At 35.7% G+C, this 19,631-nt stretch overlaps 1 protein-coding gene and 1 long non-coding RNA gene across 2 annotated transcripts in view; one reads left to right on the plus strand and one right to left on the minus strand.

The window, feature by feature from the left end:
- The window catches only part of PCSK6 (proprotein convertase subtilisin/kexin type 6), a 167,716-nt gene that overhangs the window by 90,200 nt on the left and 57,885 nt on the right, over positions 1-19,631 (minus strand).
- Positions 1,782-19,254, plus strand: LOC116660262. Its single transcript, XR_004315686.1, has 3 exons — positions 1,782-1,861; positions 4,491-4,496; positions 19,244-19,254. It is a non-coding gene; the product is annotated as an uncharacterized LOC116660262 (long non-coding RNA).

A 19,631-nucleotide genomic window follows, 5' to 3' on the forward strand; every position in this document is an offset into this window, starting at 1 on the left:
CAAGAATATACATTGGAATAAAGACAGTCTCTTCAGCAAATGGTGGGAAAACTGGACAGCAGCATGTAAAACAATGAAGCTAGAACACTCCCTTACACCATATACAAAAATCAACTCAAAATGGATTAAAGACTTAAACATAAGACAAGATACAATAAACCTCCTAGAGGAAAACATAGGCAAAACATTATCTGACATACATTTCAAAAATTTTCTCCTAGAAGAAATAAAAGCAAGAATAAACAAATGGGACCTAATGAAACTTACAAGCTTCTGCACAGCAAAGGAAACCAGAAATAAAACAAGAAGAAAACCTACGGAATGGGAGAAAATTTTTGCAAGTGAAACCGACAAAGGCTTGATCTCCAGAATATATAAGCAGCTCATACGACTCAATAAGAAAAAAATAAACAACCCAATCCAAAAATGGGCAGAAGACCTAAACAAGCAATTCTCCAAGGAAGACATACAAATGATCAAAAAGCACATGAAAAAATGCTCAATATCACTAATTATCAGAGAAATGCAAATCAAAACTACAATGAGGTATCACCTCACACCAGTCAGAATGGCCGTCATTCAAAAATCCACAAATGACAAATGCTGGAGAGGCTGTGGAGAAAGGGGAACCCTCCTACACTGCTGGTGGGAATGCAGTTTGGTGCAGCCACTATGGAAAACAGTGTGGAGATTCCTCAAAAGACTAGGAATAGACTTACCATATGACCCAGGAATTCCACTCCTGGGCTTGTATCCAGAAGGAAATCTACTTCAGGATGACACCTGCACCCCAATGTTCATAGCAGCACTATTTACAATAGCCAAAACATGGAGACAGCCTAAATGTCCATCAACAGGTGACTGGATAAAGAAGAGGTGGTATATTTATACAATGGAATACTACTCAGCCATAAAAACCGACAACATAACGCCATTTGCAGCAACATGGATGCTCCTGGAGAATGTCATTCTAAGTGAAGTAAGCCAGAAAGAGAAAGAAAAATACCATATGAGATCGCTCATATGTGGAATATAAAAAACAAAAACAAAAACAAACAAACAAACAAAAACAAAGCGTAAATAAAGGACAGAAATAGACTCACAAACAGAGAATACAGACTTGTGGTTACCAGGGGGGTGGAGGGTGGGAAGGGATAGACTGGGATTTCAAAATTGTAGAATAGACTACACTGTATAGCACAGGGAAATATACACAAAATGTTATGATAACTCACAGAGAAAAAAATGTGACAATGAGTGTGTATATGTCCATGAATAACTGAAAAATTGTGCTGAACACTGGAATTTGACACAACATTGTAAAATGATTATAAATCAATAAAAAATGTTAAAAAAAATAAATAAAGAAACTGAAACTGGAAAAAAAAAAAAAGAATAAACATGTAACTATTGTACAGCCCAGCAACTGCACTCCTGGACATTTATTCCAAAGAAACAAAGACTCAGGGTTCACACAAACACCTATACAAGAATGTGTCTAGGCGCTTTGTCTGTAACACCCAAAACTAGAAACAAAGCCCAGATGGGCTTCAATGGATGAGTGGTTCAACAAACTGTTACGTGTATGCCACAGAATGATACTACTTATCAGTAAAAAGGAACAAACTATTGATATACACAACCACCTGGATGAATCTTCCAAGAATCACGCTGAGTGAAAAAATATGAATCCCAAACACAGTATATGGTTCCTTTTTTTTTTCAAGTTTTCTTACAAATCAATTGGATTAGATATTAATAATCACAAATTAAGGTCAGGAATTAAAGATAGAAAAGCATTCTGATCACATAAAAAGAAACTTTTTACCTCTCTTGATTTGTAGATGTTTACTCAAGTTTTGTTTTTCTTTTTAATTGTGTGGGTCATACAAAACACGTCTGCAGGCCGAGTAGTCTGTGGGCCACCAGTGGCAACCTCTGATCTAATTTATATAGATTTTTGTACTTCATAACCACAGAATAAAAGAAGTCTTCAAATACCCAGTGGAATATTTACAAATATTGAACATGTACTAGGCCACATAAGAAAATTGTTCAACAAATTCAGAAAGGCAGAAATGATACAGAACACCATCTCTGATCCCAGTACAATAAAGTTAAAAATTAGCAACAAAAGGAGTGCCAAAAAAACAGCTATCCAGTTGGAAAAAATTTTAAAGTCCTTATAAATAACTTTTACGTTAAAGAGAAAAAAAATCAAAGTTGAAATAAAAAATTTATCAGAAGTGACTAACAATAAGAGTGCTGTGTGATTAAGCCAGAGATAGGTAATGAGAGAAAAATATATAAAAACTTTATTACTTATTAAAGTACATCAAAGCCTGAAAATAAAAAGCAAAACTTTCTATTCAAGGACCCAAGAAAGAAAATAATAAAAAGTTAAAAGCTGAAGGAATTAATAAACAAACAAAAGTAGAAATTCGTGAGTTAGAAAATAAAATAAAAGAACTCAAATGATCAAAGACATAAAAATCAGCCTCAGCTTTGGGAGGGAGACAAGGCGGCTTCCAGGGGCTTGAGAAAGTGGAGCTGGGGGTCCAGGCCTCAGCAGTGTTGGCTGGAAACCTCATGGTTCCAGGGCTGAAATCTGAAATTGGCCTCGTGTGTGGAGCACAGGGAGAGAGTGAATAAAGAGGCAGACCATCTAGACTGCCAGGTGTTGTAATGGCTTCAGAATGGCTGTGCATCCCATGGCCTCTGCCTGCTCTCTGAGGGGCAAGACAGAACACTGAGTTATTCAGGGTGGAATCAGTGGGACTAACTAGACACCTGGAGACCAGAGGGGGCCGCAGAGGATGCTCATCCAGGCATGGAGACTGTCAGGGGCAAGAGGTAGGAGGTGGTCCATGATGGTGGCACAAGAAGATGCTGACCTCATCTCCTTTCAAGGACACGAAAGATCCTACCACTACACATGGAAAAATTCCCTCTCAAAAGGACCTGAGAACTAGCTGGACAGCAAGCAACTCCACAGCAAAGGATAAAAGAGCTACATCAAAAACATTCTTTGATACAAATCTCAGCAGTGCTCCCCTAGGGCAGTCTACCAAGGCAACAGAAATACAAGCAAAAATAAACAAATGGGACCTAATCAAACTTATGAACTTTTGCACAGCAAAGGAAACCATAAATAAAACAAAAAGACAACCTATGGAATGGGAGAAAATATTTGCAAACAATGAGACTAACAAGGACTTAATTTCCAGAATATACAAACAGCTCATGCAACTCAATAACAAAAAAAGCAAACAACCCAATCCAAAAATGAGCAGAAGATCTACACAAACATTTCTCTAGTGAAGACATACAGATGGCCAATAGGCATATTTAAAAAATGCCCAATATCACTAATTATCAGAGAAATGCAAATCAAAACTACAATGAGGTATCACCTCACACCAGTCAGAATGGCCATCATTAAAAAGTCCACAAAGGTTAAGTGCTGGAGAGGGTGTGGAGAAAAGGGAACCCTCCTACATTGTTGGTGGGAATGTAGTTTGGTGCAGCCATTATGGAAAAAACAGTATGGAGATTTTTTAAAACACTAAAAATAAACTTACCATATGATACAGCAATCCCACTCCTGGGCATATATCCGGAGAGAACTCTAATTCAAGAAGGTACATGCACCCCAATGTTCACAGCAGCACTATTTTAAAAAGCCAAGACATGGAAACAACCTAAATGTTCATCTACAGATGACTGGATTAAGAAGTTGTGGTATAGATAGTTAGATAGATAATGGAATAGTACTCAGCCAAAAAAAGAATAAAATAATGCCATTTGCAGCAACACTAGATGGACCTGAAGATTATCATACTAAGTAAAGTAAGTCTGAAAGAGACAGAAAAATACCATATGATATGACTCATATGTGGAATCTAAAAATGATGCAAATGAACTTATCTATAAAACAGAAACAGACTCACAGACCTACAAAGCAAATTTATGGTCACCAGGGGGGAAAGGGGGTGGGGAGGCATAAACTGGGGGTTCAGGATTTGTCGACATTAATATATAAAATAGACTATATATATAGACTAATATAAAATAGACTAATATATAAAATAGACAAACAACAAGGTCCTACTGTATAGCACAGGAGACTATATTCAATACCTTGTAATGACCTATAATGAAAAAGAATATGAAAAGGAATATATATATATATATATATATATATATATATATATATATATATATTCACACACATAGACACACACACAATACATATATATGTGTGTATGTATAACTGAATCACTATGCTGTACACCAGAAATTAACACAACATTGTAAATAGACTCTATTCCAATTGTTTTAAAAAGGCAGAAAGCAAATGCTCCATCCCCCCACAGTCCCCTAAAGCCAGTGGGTGCATGCAGCCCACACAAGGTATGCCCTTTGAGCGTCAGGCTCTGGTGGCCAGAGAGGATTGTGTTTCTGGGGCTAACAGGCCTGAAACAATCAAGGAGATAGTTTGAGAGACAACCAAGAATGAGGGCAAGTTTAAATGATAAAGTTCATCACCCACACAAAGCCACACGTTCAAGACTGGGAGAGACAGCTGTTTTGCCTAACACACAGAAACGGACACAGAGAGTCAAACAAAATGAGGAAACAGAGGGATTAGTTCCAGATGAAAGAACATGATAAAATCCCAGAAACAAAATCTTAATGAAATGGAGATAAGTAATTTACTCAATAAAGAGTCCAAAATAATGGTCATAAAAATACTCACCAAGCTTGGGAGAAGAATGGATGAACAGTGAGAATTTCAACAAAGAGACAGAAAATATAAGGAAGTACCAAGCAGAAGTCACAAAGCCAAAGAACACAATAACTTAACTGAAAAACACACTAGAGGGGTTCAACATTAGACTAGATGAAATGAAGAAACAATCCACGAGCTAGAAGACAGGGCTGTGGAACTCCACCCAAACAGAGAAGAAAAAAGAGTAAAGAACTTAAAACAGGGAAGATAGCTTAAGGGAACTATGGGACAACATCAAGCACAAAAACATTCACATTACAGGGGATCCAAAGGAGAAAGGAGAAGAAAATTTATTTGAAGATTAACTTCTTTACCCTGGGGAGGAAGCTGACATCCAGATCTAGGAATCCCAGAGAATTCCAAACAAGATGAACCCAAAGAGACTCACACCAAGATGCATCATAATTAAAATCTCAAAAGTTAAAGACAGAATCTTAAAAACAGCAAGAGAAAACCAATTTGTTACAAGGGATTCCCCATAAGACTACCAGCAGATCAACAGATTTCTCAGCAGAACCTTTGCAGGCCAGAAGGGAGTAGCATGAGATATTCAAAGCGGTAGGAAAAACAACAATTTCCAGCGAAGAGTACTCTACTGGGCAAGGTTATCATTCAGAATTGAAGAAGAGACAAAGAGTTTTCCAGGCACGCAAAAGCTAAAGAAGTTCATCACCACTAAACTGAGTTTAGAAGAAACGTCAAAGGGACTTCTTTAAGCTGAAAAGAACTGGAATTAATTAGCAACAAGAAAACATCCGAAAGTGAAAGTCTCACTGGTAAGGTAAACATAGAGTAAAGGAAGTGGATTAATCACTTACAAAGCTAAAATGAAGATGAAAAGACAAAAGTAGTAAAAAAATAACTATAACTACTATAATTAGTTAAGGGATATACAAAATAAAAAGATGTAGAAAGTGACATCAAAAACACAGAATGTGATGCAGGGAGTGAAAATGCAGTTTTAGAAGGTACCCAAACTTAACTTGCTATAAACATAAAATGGACTGTTATATATAGACTATTATACATGAGTCCCATGGTAACCGCAAAACAAAAACATAAAAGTAGATGCATAAAAGATAATAAGAAAGGAATCTAAGCATAACAATACAGAAAGTCGTCAAAGCACAAGGGAAGAAAGCAAGATAGAAGCAAAAAAAAGAAACCAGAAAACAATTAACAAAATGGCAGTAAGCACATATCTATCAATAATTCCTTACTGAAGTCTCCAGTCAAAAGACAGAGCAGTTGAATGAATAAAAGGAAAAAAAAAAAACAACCAAGACTCAACTATATGCTTTCTATAAGAGACTCATTTCAGACACAAGGACAAACACAGACTGAAGATGAAGGGATGGAAAGAATGTATTTCATACCAAGCAAAACCAAAAGGAAGCTGGGGTAGCTATACTGATATAAGACAAAATATACTCTAAAACGAAATCTGTAATAAAAGACAAAAATAAGCATTACATAATGATAAAGGGATCAATTCAACAAGAAGATAAAACATTTGTAAATATTTATGTACCCAACATAGGAGCACCTAAATATATAAAGCAAATATTAACAGACCTAAAGGGAGAAATTGACAGCAATACAATAATAGTAAGGGATTTTAATATCCCATTTACCTCAATGGGTAGACCATACAGACAGAAAATTAATAAGGAAATATCAAACTTATACGATATTTAAATGAAGACCTAAGAACATTCCATCCAAAAGCAGCAGAATACACATTCTTCTCAACTGCAATATGGAGCATTCTCCAGGACAAATCATATGTTAGGCCACAAAACAAATGTAAATAAAGTAAGAAGATTGAAATCATACTAAGTAGTGGCATGAAACTAGAAATCAATTACAAGAAGAAAACTGGAATAATCACAAATATGTAGAAATTAAACAACCTACTACTGAACAACCAATGGATCAATGAAGAAATCAAAGGAGAAATCAAAAAATATCTTGAAACAAATGAATAAGAAATACAGCATACTAAAATCTATGGGATGCAGCATAAGTAGTTCTGAGAGAGGTTTATAGTGATACAGGCCTACCTCAAGAAACGAGAAAAATTTCAAGTAAACAATCTAATTTTACACCTAAGGAAATTTAAAAAAGAAGAAACAAAGCCCCAAATTAGTAGAAGGGAAGAAATAATAAAGATCAAAGTAGAAATAAATAAAATACAGACTAAAAAGACAATAGAAAAGATCAATATAATGGGTTCTCTGAAAAGATAAACAAAATTGATTCATCTTTAGCTAAAATCACTAAGGAAAAAAGACAAGGCTCAAATAAAATCAGAAATTAAAGAGGAGACTTTAAAACTGATACCAAAGAAATGTAAACGATCGTAAGAGACCACTAGGAACAATTATACATGAACAAGTCAGCCAACAGAGAAGAAATGAATCAATTCCTAGAAACATACAATCTTCTAAGCCTGAATCATGAAGAAATAGATAATCCAAATAGACCAGTTACTACGAAGGAGACTGAATGGGTAACAAAAAACACTCCCCACAAACAAAAGCTCAGGACCAGATGGCTTCACCGGTTAATTCTACCAAACATTTAAAGAAGATTTAATATCTATTCTTCTCAAATTCTTCCAAAAAACTGAAGAGTATGGAATACTCCCAAACTCACATTATGAGCACTGGTCTAATGCCAAAACCAGACAAGGACATTAAAAAAAAAAAAAAAAAAGAAAGCAAGCAAGCAAGCAAGAAAGCAAGCAAGCAAGCAAGCAAGCAAGCAAGCAAGCAAGAAAGAAAGAAAGAAAGAAAGAAAGAAAGAAAAGAAAAGAAAATTACACAGGCCAATATCCCTGATAAACATAGATGCAAAAATCCTCAACAAAATATTAGCAAACCAAATTAAACAATACATTAAAAGAATCATACACCATGATCAAGTGGGATTTATTCCAGGGATACAAGGATGGTTCAACACCTGCAAATCAATCAATATAATACACATTAATGAAATGAAGGATTAAAAATCATATGACCATCTCATTAGATGCAGAAAAAGCATTTGACAAAATTCAACACCCGTTTATGATAGAAACTCTCAGCAAAGTGAATATAGAGGGAATGCACCTCAACATAATAAAGGCTATATATGACAGGCCCCGAGCCAACATCACACTCAGCAGTGAAACACTGAAAGCTTTTCCCTTAAGATCAGGAACAGGACAAGAATGCCCACTCTGGCCACTTTTATTCAACACAGCATTGGAAGTTCTAGCCAGAGAAATTAGGCAGGAAAAAGAAATAAAAGGTATTTAAACTGGAAAGGAAGAAGTAAAACTATCACTATTTGTGGATGATGTAATTTTGTATACAGAAAACCAAAAAAAAAAAAAAAAAAAAAGAACTAATAAATTCAATAATGTTGCAGGATACAAAATTAATATACAAAAATCTGTTGCATTTTTATACACTAACAACAAACTATCATAAGAGAAATTAAGAAATCAATACAATTTACAAGTGCATCAAAAAGAATAAAATACCCAGGGAAAAATTTAACCAAGAAGGTGAAAGACCTGTACACTGAAATCTATAAGACACCAATGAAAGAAACTGAAGAAGACAAATAAATGGAAAGATAGTTCATGCTCATGGACTGGAAGAACTAATACTGTAAAAATGTTCATATTACCCAAAGTAATCTACAGATTCAAGGCAATCCTTATCAAAATTCCAATGGCATTTTGCACAGAACTAGAAAAAATAATCCTAAAATTTCTGTGAAACCATAAAAGATCCTGAATAGCCAAAGCAATCATGACAAAGAAGAATAAAGCTGGAGGCATCATGACCCCTGATTTGAAATTATATTACAAAGCTATAGTAATCAAAATAGTATGGTATTGCCATAAAAACAAACATATACATCAATGGGACAGAATAGAGATCCCAGAAACAAATCCAAGCGCATATGCTCAATTAACTTACAAGAAAGGAGGCAAGAATACACAATGGGGAAAGGACAGTCTCTTCAATAAATGGTGTTGGAAAAACTGGACACACATGCAGAATGAAACTGGACAAGTATCCTACACCATATGCAAAAATTAACCCAAAATGGGTTAAAAATGTGAATGTGAAGACCTGAAACAATGAAACTCCTAGAAGAAAACATAGGGAGTAAGCTTCCTGCCATCTCTCTTTGGCAATTTTTTGGGGGGTCTGACTCCAAGGGTAATGGTGAGAAAATAAAAAATAAACAAATGGAACTACATCAAACTAAAAACCTTCTGTGCAGTGAAGGAAACCAGCCACAAAATAAAAAGGCAACCTCCTGAACTGAAGAATATATTTGCAAGTCATTTGTCTGATAAGGGATTAATATTCTAGAGAACTCATACATTTAATAACAACAAAAAGAAAACCAGTCTGATTTTTTAAATGGGAAGGGAATCTGAATAGACATCTTCCCAAAGAAGACACACAGATGGTCAACAGGCACATGAAAAGATGCTCAGCATCACTGATCATCAGGTAGATGCAAATCAGAATCACTGTGAGCTATCATCTCACACCTGTCAGAATGGCTATTCTCAAAAAGGCAAGAAATAACAGGTGTTAAGTGAGGATATGGAGAAAGGGAACCCTGATGCACTGCTGGCAGGAATGAAAACTGGTGCAGCCACTATGGAAAACATTTTGAAGTTTCCTCAAAAAAATAAAAATAGAACTACCATATGATCCAGCAATTCCACTTCTGGGTATTTGTCTGAAGAAAGCAGAAACACTAACTTGAAGAGATACATGCACCCCTATGTTCACTGCAGCATTATTTACAAAAGCCAAGATATGGAAACAACCTAATGTCCACTGATGAATGAATGGATAAAGAAGATGTGGTCTGTATATACACAACTGCATAGTAATCAGCTATTAAAAAGAATGAAATCTTGCCATTTGCAACAACATGGACAAACCTTAAAAGGTATTGTACTAAGTGAAATAAGCCAGATAAAGACAAATACTGCATGATTTCACTTACATGTTGCAACTAAAAAACAAAACAAAACTCACAGATATTGTAGTCCCCCCTTATCAGTGAAGAATACATTTCAAGACTTGAAGTGAATGCTTGAAACCATGGACAGTACTGAATCTTATATATACTATGTTTTTTTCCTATATAAATGTATCTATACCTATGACAAAATTTAACTTATAAATTAGGCACACTAAGAGATTAACAACAATAAGAATAAAATAGAACAATTATAACAATATACTGTAATAAAATTATCCCTCAAAATATCTTATTGTACAAATTTTGCATTTTCCATCTTAACTGAATGCTTATCATGCACCACGGCCATAACTTATGCAGTTTGAGCTGCAACAGCAAAACTAGTCGATTTCTCTTCCTTCTTAACAATTTCATGGATAAAAGATTCATTTTTACTGGAGATCGTGGTAATCTCAGCATACAACTTTTTCCTTTCCATATTAGGTGGAGAACTTTCACCCGTTCATTTAAAGGAAGCATTTTACAGTTTCTCTTTGGCAGATCCAAATTACCAGCATCACTATTCTTGGGTTTGGGGGCCAATATAAGTAAAATAAGGGTCACTTGAACACAAGCACTGTGTTACTGCGACAGTCAACCTGATAACTGAGAAGGCTGCTGCTTGACTAACGGTGAGATATACTAGACAAAGGAATAATTCACGTCCCAGGCAGGGCAGAGCAGGTTGGCTCGAGATTTCATCACACTATTCAGATGGGCGTGCAATTTAAAACTTACGAATTGTTTATATCTGGAATCTTCCACTTAGTATTTCAGGCCACAGTTGACTGTGGGTAACTGAAACTACAGAAAGCAAAACCACGGATAAGGGGGCTCGATTGTACAGAAAACAGATTGGTGGATGCCAGAGGGAGGGTGTTGGGAGGAGGTAAAATGGGGGAAGGGGATCAAGAAGTACAAACTTCCGGTTATAAAATAAATAAGCCATGGGAATGTAACATACAGCATGGTGAGTATAATCAGTAATACTTTACTGCAAATTTGAAATTCCTAAGAACATAAATCTTAGAAGTCCTCATCACAAGAGAAAATATTTTGTAACTTCGTGGGGTGAGAGATGGTAACTAGACTTACTGTGATCATTTCACGATGTATACAAATACTGATCATTATGTTGTACACCTGACAATATAATGTTGGATGTCAACTGTATTTCAATTTTTAAAAATCTAGCTCTCTGAAAACTTATTTTATAGGAAATGGCAAACTGTTCATTAGCTAACCAAGGAGAGATGCCACAAATAAGATTAGGAACAATTTAACTACAAACACGGAAAATATATTTTTTTAATTATGAAAATATGATATAAAATTTATATGTCGTATATTTGAAAATCTGAAGAAACTGATGATTTTCTAGGAAAATTGAACTAACAAAATTCCCTCAAAGAGAAATAGAAAGCCGGAACACTCCTAACCCTTTAAAGAGTCACCATGTCTGGACAGAGTGATTAATAAGTTCTACTAACATTTCAAAAAAACAAGCAATGTCCACAGTATATGAAATGTTTCAGAGCACAATAAAAGAAAGAAAGCTCCCTAACTCAGTCTACAAAACCAGCATGACGCTGACATGCAGACTAGTGAGGGATATCATAAAAAAAAGCAAATGTAGTTCAATCTATCTTATAAATAAAGACGCAAAATCCATGCATAAAAATATTAACAACTGAATGCAGCAGTATATTAAAAGAACAATACTCACAATCAAATAGAATTTATTATAAGAATGGAAGAATGAAATTTCCAATGTTAGGAAATCTATTACTGCAATTTACTACATGAAACAGATTAAATAGTAAAGTTGAAAAACAATGAAATTACCTCAATAAATGTTTTTTAAAAAGCATGTAATAAAATTCAGTATCCACGCCTGAACAGACCTCTTAGAAATCTAGAAGCATAAAAATTTCCTTAATTTAATAAAAAATAACTACAGGAAACCTACAGAAGACACCCAAAAATGGAATAACACTAGGAATATTCCTGTATACATGAGAAATAAAACAACAAAACCTAAAAACCGTCACTATTTACTATTCATCAAGAGTCCCTGTACATTGAAATAAGACATGAAAAAGAAACATGCTATTACTATTAAAGATATAAAAATAACCATTATATTTACAGACAGCTTTTTATTTACACCTGTCTAGAAAAGTCAAGAAAATAAAAAAACAATAGCACCAACAGAGATCATTAAGGTGGTTAGATACAAAAAACTACACACAAAAATCAGTAATTTTTCCTCTATCCATTTCCATAATAACAATAACCAATTAGCAATACAATTTTTAAAAAATCAACCTAGATATAAACCTAACAAGAAATGTATAAGATCAACATGAAGACAGTGATAACACTATTTTAAATGATGTCAAAGAAGACCTGAATAAATGAAAACATACCATGGTCCTGGGTGGGAAGACTCAATATTGTAAAGATGTCAATTCTCCCCCAATTAATCTATAATTTCCATGCAATCCCAATCAAAATCCCAACAGGATTTTTTATGGAACTTGATAAGGAGAGTCTCAAGTTCATCTGAAAGAGAAAATGTGCAAGAATAGCCAAGAAATTTTTGAAAAAGAACCTTAAGAGAAAAATTTATCCTATCAGTTATCAAAAAATCTTCTTAAACTATAATAATTTAAAATGACATTATTTAGGGAATATAAACAAATAGACTAATGAAACATAATGAAGGACCCAGTATAGGGGAATTTAGTATATGATAAGGGTGGTGTGCAGAGATCACTAAATATTAATTCTAGAGAAAAACAAAGATTTCTCCTTCACAACATTCATAGAAATAAATTCTACATAGATTAAAAACCTTAACAGAAAAGACAAAACCATAAAGGTTTTAAGATAAACTATTCTCCTATAGCTAAGTTTTTAGATGAAATATAGACTAGATGTATTATCTTGGGCTTTTCTAAGCAAGATCCCAAATCCAAGAGTCATAAAGGAAGATTAACAAATATGACAGCATTAAAAATTTAAGCAGATTTTTACTGAAATATCACATATAGAAAAAGGGCAAAAATCATCTATACACAGCTCTGCAACTTTGAAAAATAATTAAAATTTTTCTAAAATGAAAGTTCAGGACTTCCAGTTAAACACATGGGAGTGACCCACTATCCTCTCTGAAAACAATGAAGATGACACATGTCTCTGTGATTCCCAAGAGTGTATAATTCTCCCCAAAGTAGGTGATGCACCAGAGGCCATAGGACTGGGTGGATGGGGGAGTTTGTTTCTTTGCCACATTGCATTGCTTTTACAGCAAAAGTGAAAAGCCACCTAAATGTCCTTTTTGGTCTGACCAGGAGTCAGACAGACAGACCATCTTTCCAAGAACAGGCTGTTTTTGTGGCATAGTTTGTTGGAAGAGAAAAGCTCTGCCCTTGTCCCCACTGTGGTCAGCATATAATCAATTAATGCTAATATACTACTCAGAAAAGGGGATCTCTTACAGCTACTGGTCTGTCAGAAGAGGACAGTCAGAGCCCACAGTGCCTAGAGCCCAGCTCACTACCCTCTTCCCTTCCTTCCCATGTTTTAGCATCTTACTGGCCTAGAGAGAAAGACCTTACATCCTCACCGGCCAATCACTAACGACAACCAGAAAGTGATTAGCATGACACTTGTGCAACAATGCTGCAAAAATAAGGAAAAAGGAGGCATAACAAGTCCAAGGAAATGATGCAAAATTAAACAAACATTCCCCCCATAATATTTAAAATTTAAAGAAAAAAAATGATTTCTCTCTGAAGTAAGAGCTCAAAGTTACCAGGACTCAATGAAGAGATAACAAGACAAAAGAAAGAAGCCCAAAGTGTGGGCATCCTCAGGAAAGAAACAGAAAGAGAAAACTAAACAATTTAGAAATGAAAGCCATATGAGAGTTTTCTCTAGGAAAACAGGCACTGGCGAAACTGTCAGAGACATGGAGGGCAAGCTTGAGAAAAACTGAGGAAAAATAAAATAGAAAAAAAAGAGTTAAATATGATGAGAAATCAGGAAACAGAAATCCAACACGTGTAAGTGTACACATGAATAACAAAACTGAATATAAGTAACTGAAACTATTTAAAAATCATGACAGGAGAAAATCTGCCTGAAATTATTTAAATGTCCAGATCTTTTCAAGTATCCTGAGTCCCAAGAACAGCTGCTGTAGACTAATCTTCAGAATTGTCAAAGCAATGGTGCAGAAAAAGAACAAAGCTGGAGGAATAACCCTCCCAGACTTCAGACAATACTACAGAGCTACAGTAATCAAAACAGCATGGTATTGGCACAAAAACAGATATATGGCTCAACAGAACAGAACAGAGAGCCCAGAAGTAAACCCACACATCTACGGTCAATTAATCTTCAATAAAGGAGGCAAAATGTACCATGGAGAAAAGACAGTCTCTTCAGCAAGTGATGTTGGGAAAACTGAACAGCCGCATGTAAATCAATGAAATTATAACATTCCCTTATACCATACACAAAAATAAACTCAAAATGGCTTTAAGACAAAAACAAAACAAAACAAAAACACTCCCCACTCCCAAACTTTTGGCCTCAGCTTTTCCAAACAGCAATGAATCCAGAAGACAAATAAGTGATATTCGCCAATTTCTGTAAGGATATAATATGTAACAGGTATAATTCAAGTGCAACCTTCAGAACTTCTCAAAGATGAAAGAAAACAGCACCTGCTGGCTTTTCTTGAAAAAGTTACTTGCTGGCAAAATCCAGTGGATTAAGAGATGAATCAAAATAAATAACTCAGGAAGTCAGTGCTAAAAATGATGAGCTAAACAACTCTGAGAATTACAGTGACAGATGGTTAGGACTGACAACGTAAAAGCAATGTCAGAAAAAAGCTAAAATTTAGGTGTGGGGTGAAGAAGTGAGAACAAACTAAAGTAAGTGCTAATTATACTTAATATGGGAAACATGTAACTGGAAAACAAGGCCAACTATGGCCTCTTAAAGATTGTCATGAACTTGGGGTTCTTTTTTTTAATAACCTGATAGGGATATTTGAGAATATCTCATTATAATGACATGTTTATATGAAGTTCAGTAATTCCTTCCCCCTAAACTTGTTTCTTTTTCTTCTGATAAATTCACATAAGTCAAATACATTAAGTATAAAGTTAAACATTAAAAAATAAACATAGAATTAAAACTGAAGTTCAGTAACATTCAGTTTGACTTAGTTTCTCTCAAGTTTGCATAAAATTTAACTTAACATATGTTACTAAAAACAAGTATAGATCTTCCTTGACTTACTACAGAGTTACATCGTGATAAACCCATTATAAGTTGCAAATATTGTAAGTCAAAAATGCATCTAATATACCTCCCCTACAAACATCATAGATCAGCCTAGCCAACCTCAAACAAGCTCAGAACATTTACATTAGCCTACAGTTGGGCAAAATCATCCAAAACAAAGCCTATTTTATAATAAAGTGTGGAATAGCTCATGCAGTTTATTTAATACCGTACTGAAAGTGAAAAGCGAGATAGTTGTAAATATCGGTTATTTACTCCTGTGATTGTGCAGCTGACTGGGAGCTGTGGCTAGCTACCACTGCCCACCCAACGTCATGAGAGAGTATTAGTATTGAATATCACTAACCCAAGAAAAGATCAAAATTCAAAATTTAAAGTAGGATTTCTACCGAATGTGTATCACTCTCACACCATGGTAAAGTTTTAAAATCATAAGTCGAACCATCATTGTCAGGGTCCATCTGTACAACATGATCAAATGTTAAAGAAATAATATCATCCATCCAAGTATCCATCCATCCATCCAAAATTGGTAAATATGGTTTAAAGATTTCTGTTAAAGAGTAGAGAGCTGGGGCCTGGAATCAGCTCAGTTTGGTCTTTGGCAAGTAACTTAACCTCTCTGGCCCTCATCTGTGAAATGCGGATAAAAGCAGCAGCATGACATAGCATTTGATAGATTACATGAGATAATACATATAGAGACCCTAGGTCAGTGACTGTCATCAAACACTCAGTACATACTGGTTATTCCTATTTTCACCAGGATCTAGATGATATTCTACCTTCTTTGCACTCTTCTGTACATTGATAAAGCATTATACATATTTTGGAGTTATCCTGACTTAGTAGTCATGTTCTAGCAAGGATATTATTTTAAAGATATAATTTGGATAGTTCTACTACTTCTTTCATTCAATTTAATTATTTTCATGTGACAAAACATTTAAGAAACATAGAATTTAACCAAAGAAGTTGATATAAAAGACTACTCCATTTGTATGAGTATGTGGTCAAATTTTTAGGAGCCCATTTGTGGTGACTTTAAATCATATCCACAAATCTTTGACACTTTTCCATTCAAAAGGTGTAGCCTAACTTCTCTCTCCTTGACTGTCTGTTGGATTCATTTCTAAAGAAATGTGTGTTAGATAACAAATGTTTACTGTTGTAAGCAGCTACATCTTGAAGTAACTGTCATGTATCTAATACCTCATATATTTGGTAAATAAATAGAAACCACAAGTTTTAGTTCCAATAATGGCAGAGTAGCTTCTATCACACTAACTCTTCTGAAAATAATAATTATAAACTCTGGACAAAATATTTATTTAAGAAAAAGCCAAATTTTAAGGGCACTGGAAAGCAACTAGAAGAAGGCAGAGGCAGGCAGGGGATTCAGTTCGTAAAAGAGAAATCATTCTGGGTTTGATTCAAGTTTATATGATTTTTTCTCTAAGGGAACTCTCCATTTCTTTTGATGCAGAGAAGCTAGAACTCAATCAGGAAAACACAATCTTATTTTCCTGGGGAGTCATGAGATTGGTTTGGGACTGAAACCCAGAAGAAACCTTTTTCAAAATCCTAGAAGAGAAAGAGCCTCATAAGAGGATATGCATAAATTTCCCTCAAACACTTGACTAACCCCTGAATTACACATGTTTGGACAAGTCTCTAAGAAGCACAGGAAGTAAAGAATACTCGAGTCTGAACTGAGCTGAGCAGATATTTCAGCTGCTGCTCATCACAGAGGAGTCAATTTGGAGTTTGAATCTTGCAAGTGAAAGGTGCTGGTAAACACTTCAGTCTTTCCACTGAAATACCAGAAGGGTCACACTATGTAAGAGTAAAGATTATGTGCTTGAGCTAAAGGATTTTCTTTAAGGCTAAGGGCAAATCAGAAAGAAATCAATCATAAAAAAAAAAAAAAGAAAGAAAAATCAAGCCTTCATAAGTTCAAACTGAACTGACTGTCAGAACAAAACTCAGCAGTATTCAAACATAACAGAATCCAGAGTCCCTACAATGTAGCATAACAATGTCTAGCATACAGAAAAAAATTACTAGACATGTGCAAAGAAACAGGACTATGTGACACATTGTAAAAAGAAAGCTGAGTTATTAGAAACATACTCACAAATGACCTAGCTATTGGAATTAGTACAAAAAAATGTAAAATAACTCATAAATATGTTAAAGAGTCTAAAATAAAATATAGTTATAATGGGTGAAAAGAAGAGGAATCTCAGGAAAGATTTGGAAACAGTAAAAAGAGAGAGAGCAAGAGCCAAAATAGATATCATAGAACAGAAAAGCACAATATTTGAGTGAAAAAGGAAAAGAAAGAGAGAAAGAAAGAGAGAGAGAAAGAGAGAGAGAAATAGAGAAAGAAAAAGAAAGAAAGAAAGAAAGAAAGAAAGAAAGAAAGAAAGAAAGAAAGAAAGAAAGAAAGAAAGAAAGAAAGGAAGAGGCAAAAATTCATTGGATAGGATCAACAACAGATTTGACACAACAAAAGAAAGGATTAGTGAACCTGAAGACAATGCAAAAGAAATCATCAAATTTGAAGCAGAGAAAAAAGTATTTTAAAAAATGAACACAGTCTCAATCTGTGAGAAGATCAAATAATCTAACACCCCTAATTGGTGCCCAAAGAAAGGAGAGGGAAAACAGGACTGCAAAACATATTTAAGGAATTGACAGACATTTCTTCAAATCTGATTTAGGGAAAAAGAAAAAAACAATCCACTAGAAAGCACAGCAGACCTCCAAGCTGAATAAAGATGAAGAAAATTACAGTCACAACTAAAGTACAGATAGAAAAGAAAAATTGTAAAAGTAGCCAGAGGAACAAATCACATTACATGAAGGTGAACACCAATAAGGATGACAATGGACTCACCATCAGAAACAATGGGTGCCAGGAGATGATGGAACAACATCTTTAAAGGGTTGAAAGAAAACCTGTCACCCTAGAATTCTATGTTCAGCAAAACTTCTTTCAAAAGATGAAGAAGCAATTTAGATCAATTTCAGATAAAGCTGAGATGATTTCTCAACAGCATACCTGCACTTCAAGAAATACTAAAAGAAATTGTCAGGCTGCAGAAAAATGGAAACCAGATAGAAATCTAGAGCTAGAAAGTAAGGGAAAGCACCGAGAATGGTAAATATGGAGGCAAGTATATTTCATAAGTGTTTTCAAGTCGAGGTTATAAAATAAAAAGTAAAACATTAAAAACAACGGCACAAAGGATGACAGGGAGCATGAAATCAAATAGTCTGCCTTAGGTTCATATATTATTCACAAAGTGGTATAACTAATTCCACATAGGCTGGAATAAGTTAGGATATACATTTTAATCTCCTGAGCAACAGTTTTTTTAAAAAGACATAAAAGTACAGCTAATGGTCAGCTCTAGGGACATCTCAGAAAAATTCCTGCTGTGTGCCGGCACTTGGAGAGGGAGTCAACACTAGGGGTGCCTGAAGTTCGCCTGTCTGTGGTGGGCTTGGATGGAGAGGTGGGCAGAAGGCGTGACTGCCTGCGGGGAGCACCTGAAGCTGTACAGCAACTCTGGGGACGTGGCTGTCATGGGTTCCCTGAGTCAATGCCCATCTCAACCTCACACGTGTCTCTCCACGCCCAGCCCTGCCCTGTGTTCCTCTCCCTGTGCGGCAGGCTCCACGCTGCAGATCCTACTGTTTCCTCAGTGCTCCCTCCACTCCCAGCCACACCCTCCCCTGTCGAGGTCACTTTGCACCTTCATCTTCTTCCCTCCCTGAGCACTGACCCTGCCCCTCCTGGGGTTCCCTGTCTGCCCTGTCATTTCAGTACTTGGTCCTGTACTGTCTTCCGTGTCGGCACTGTTCACCCTAAAGACATGAGCTCCTGGAGGTCCCAAATTGTGCCTGCCACCCCTTCATTCTTTCCCTTGGTGGCTAGCACAGTGTCACACATGCAGGGATGCTCCAAAATATTAAATGTATTAATTAAAAAATATTCCTGTTCCCCAGCCCCAGCAGGAGGGGTGCTCTCCCTGGAATCTGGGACACTTGGGTACACAACTTCGCAACGAGGGCAGAGCACATCTAGGGAGCGCACACCACACTCATCATCCATTTCTCTGGAGGTTCTTAGTCTTTGTTACTTCACTAACAGGCCACAGTGGAGGTGTGACCTACCTATCTGACTCCAGAGCCCGCTAAACCAGCACTTCTCAAACTGCTATTGTCACACCCTCTGGGGATCTTGTGACAATGCAGATTCTGACTCAGTAGGTCAGCAAAGGGGGCTGGGATTCTAAGAGCTCCTAGACGATGTCAAAGATGCTGGTCTAGGGACTTTGGAGAGCAAGGCTCAGATCACCTCAAAGATGGGGTCAACCCCTCACTCAAAGCAACACAAATCATTATTATTCTGCTTCTGAGAGTTTCAGCAGGAGGGATGGAGTTTCTCAGAGGCTCC

Source organism: Camelus ferus, chromosome 27 (assembly GCF_009834535.1).
Source record: "Camelus ferus isolate YT-003-E chromosome 27, BCGSAC_Cfer_1.0, whole genome shotgun sequence".
In the NCBI taxonomy this organism is placed as follows: domain Eukaryota; kingdom Metazoa; phylum Chordata; class Mammalia; order Artiodactyla; family Camelidae; genus Camelus; species Camelus ferus.